The 2,500-nt window shown below is 46.2% G+C and overlaps 8 non-coding genes across 8 annotated transcripts in view; all 8 read left to right on the top strand.

Annotated features, from left to right (window-relative positions):
* The first annotated feature begins 149 nt into the window (after positions 1–149).
* On the top strand, positions 150–268 carry LOC133438818 (5S ribosomal RNA). The gene has a single exon (XR_009781873.1). It is a non-coding gene; the product is annotated as a 5S ribosomal RNA (ribosomal RNA).
* A 200-nt stretch (positions 269–468) lies between these two features.
* LOC133438772 (5S ribosomal RNA) lies at positions 469–587 on the top strand. The gene has a single exon (XR_009781827.1). It is a non-coding gene; the product is annotated as a 5S ribosomal RNA (ribosomal RNA).
* Positions 588–786: 199 nt separating this feature from the next.
* Positions 787–905, top strand: LOC133438796 (5S ribosomal RNA). The gene has a single exon (XR_009781852.1). It is a non-coding gene; the product is annotated as a 5S ribosomal RNA (ribosomal RNA).
* Positions 906–1,122: 217 nt separating this feature from the next.
* LOC133438790 (5S ribosomal RNA) lies at positions 1,123–1,241 on the top strand. The gene has a single exon (XR_009781847.1). It is a non-coding gene; the product is annotated as a 5S ribosomal RNA (ribosomal RNA).
* Positions 1,242–1,440: 199 nt separating this feature from the next.
* LOC133438791 (5S ribosomal RNA) lies at positions 1,441–1,559 on the top strand. Its single transcript, XR_009781848.1, has one exon. It is a non-coding gene; the product is annotated as a 5S ribosomal RNA (ribosomal RNA).
* Positions 1,560–1,758: 199 nt separating this feature from the next.
* On the top strand, positions 1,759–1,877 carry LOC133438806 (5S ribosomal RNA). The gene has a single exon (XR_009781862.1). It is a non-coding gene; the product is annotated as a 5S ribosomal RNA (ribosomal RNA).
* A 216-nt stretch (positions 1,878–2,093) lies between these two features.
* LOC133438824 (5S ribosomal RNA) lies at positions 2,094–2,212 on the top strand. The gene has a single exon (XR_009781879.1). It is a non-coding gene; the product is annotated as a 5S ribosomal RNA (ribosomal RNA).
* A 199-nt stretch (positions 2,213–2,411) lies between these two features.
* The window catches only part of LOC133438792 (5S ribosomal RNA), a 119-nt gene continuing 30 nt past the window's right edge, over positions 2,412–2,500 (top strand). The window contains exon 1 of the ribosomal RNA XR_009781849.1: positions 2,412–2,500. This exon is cut by the window's right edge and continues 30 nt beyond it. This is a non-coding gene — a ribosomal RNA (5S ribosomal RNA).

The following is a 2,500-nucleotide window of genomic DNA, read 5'->3' on the forward strand; positions in this document are numbered from 1 at the left end:
CTCACGTCCTAAAGTGTTTTGCACATAGTTAAGGCACCTTAACTCCAACAAATAAGCGCTTCTAAATTATTATCACCAACACATCAATGACTTATATTCTATGACTTATCTTCAACTCCATATAAGAGGTATTTCAAGCTGCAGCTTCTGCTTACGGCCATACCAGCCTGGATGCGCCCGGTCTCGTCTGATCTCGGAAGCTAAGCAGGGTCGGGCCTGGTTAGTACTTGGATGGGAGACCGCCTGGGAATACCAGGTGCTGTAAGCTTTTTCAACCTGCAGTAGAGCGCTCTCGCTTAATCTACCCACACATATTTCAACGTGGTAACAGCGACAGCTCACGTCCTAAAGTGTTTTGTACATGGTTAAGGCACTTTAACTCCAACAAATAAAACCAACAGATCAATGACTTATATTCTATGACATATCTTCAACTCCATATAAGAGGTATTTCAAGCTACAGCTTCTGCTTACGGCCATACCAGCCTGGATGGGCCCGATCTCGTCTGATCTCGGAAGCTAAGCAGGGTCGGGCCTGGTTAGTACTTGGATGGGAGACCGCCTGGGAATAGCAGGTGCTGTAAGCTTTTTCAACCTGCAGAGAGCGCTCTCGCTTAATCTACCCACACATATTTCAACGTGGTAACAGCGACAGCTCACGTCCTAAAGGGTTTTGCACATGGTTAAGGCACTTTAACTCCAACAAATAAAACCAACAAATCAATGACTTATATGCTATGACTTATTTTCAACTCCATATAAGAGGTATTTCAAGCTGCAGCTTCTGCTTACAGCCATACCAGCCTGGATGCGCCCGATCTCGTCTGATCTCGGAAGCTAAGCAGGGTCGGGCCTGGTTAGTACTTGGATGGGAGACCGCCTGGGAATACCAGGTGCTGTAAGCTTTTTCAACCAGCAGAGAGCGCTCTCGCTTAATCTACCCACACATATTTCAACGTGGTAACAGCGACAGCTCACGTCCTAAAGGGTTTTTCACATGGTTAAGGCACTTTAACTCCAACAAATATGCGCTTCTAAATTATTATCACCAACAAATCAATGACTTATATTATATGACTTATCTTCAACTCCATATAAGAGGTATTTCAAGCTGCAGCTTCAGCTTACGGCCATACCAGCCTGGATGCGCCCGATCTCGTCTGATCTCGGAAGCTAAGCAGGGTCGGGCCTGGTTAGTACTTGGATGGGAGACCGCCTGGGAATACCAGGTGCTGTAAGCTTTTTCAACCAGCAGAGAGCGCTCTCGCTTAATCTACCCACACATATTTCAACGTGGTAACAGCGACAGCTCACGTCCTAAAGTGTTTTGCACATGGTTAAGGCACTTTAACTCCAACAAATAAAACCAACAAATCAATGACTTATATTCTATGACTTATCTTCAACTCCATATCAGAGGTATTTCAAGCTGCAGCTTCTGCTTACGGCCATACCAGCCTGGATGCGCCCGATCTCGTCTGATCTCGGAAGCTAAGCAGGGTCGGGCCTGGTTAGTACTTGGATGGGAGACCGCCTGGGAATACCAGGTGCTGTAAGCTTTTTCAACCAGCAGAGAGCGCTCTCGCTTAATCTACCCACACATATTTCAACGTGGTAACAGCGACAGCTCACGTCCTAAAGTGTTTTGCACATGGTTAAGGCACTTTAACTCCAACAAATAAAACCAACAAATCAATGACGTATATTCTATGACTTATCTTCAACTCCATATAAGAGGTATTTCAAGCTGCAGCTTCTGCTTACGGCCATACCAGCCTGGATGCGCCCGATCTCGTCTGATCTCGGAAGCTAAGCAGGGTCGGGCCTGGTTAGTACTTGAATGGGAGACCGCCTGGGAATACCAGGTGCTGTAAGCTTTTTCAACCAGCAGAGAGCGCTCTCGCTTAATCTACCCACACAAATTTCAACGTGGTAACAGCGACAGCTCACGTCCTAAAGTGTTTTGCACATGGTTAAGGCACTTTAACTCCAACAAATAAGCGCTTCTAAATTATTATCACCAACAAATCAATGACTTATATTATATGACTATCTTCAACTCCATATAAGAGGTATTTCAAGCTGCAGCTTCAGCTCACGGCCATACCAGCCTGGATGCGCCCGATCTCGTCTGATCTCGGAAGCTAAGCAGGGTCGGGCCTGGTTAGTACTTGGATGGGAGACCGCCTGGGAATACCAGGTGCTGTAAGCTTTTTCAACCTGCAGAGAGCGCTCTCGCTTAATCTACCCACACATATTTTAACGTGGTAACAGCGACAGCTCACGTCCTAAAGTGTTTTGCACATGCTTAAGGCACCTTAACTCCAACAAATAAAACCAACAGATCAATGACTTATATTCTATGACTTATCTTCAACTCCATATAAGAGGTATTTCAAGCTGCAGCTTCTGCTTACGGCCATACCAGCCTGGATGCGCCCGATCTCGTCTGATCTCGGAAGCTAAGCAGGGTCGGGCCTGGTTAGTACTTGGATGGGAG

This window comes from Cololabis saira, unplaced genomic scaffold (genome assembly GCF_033807715.1).
Source record: "Cololabis saira isolate AMF1-May2022 unplaced genomic scaffold, fColSai1.1 scf134, whole genome shotgun sequence".
In the NCBI taxonomy this organism is placed as follows: domain Eukaryota; kingdom Metazoa; phylum Chordata; class Actinopteri; order Beloniformes; family Belonidae; genus Cololabis; species Cololabis saira.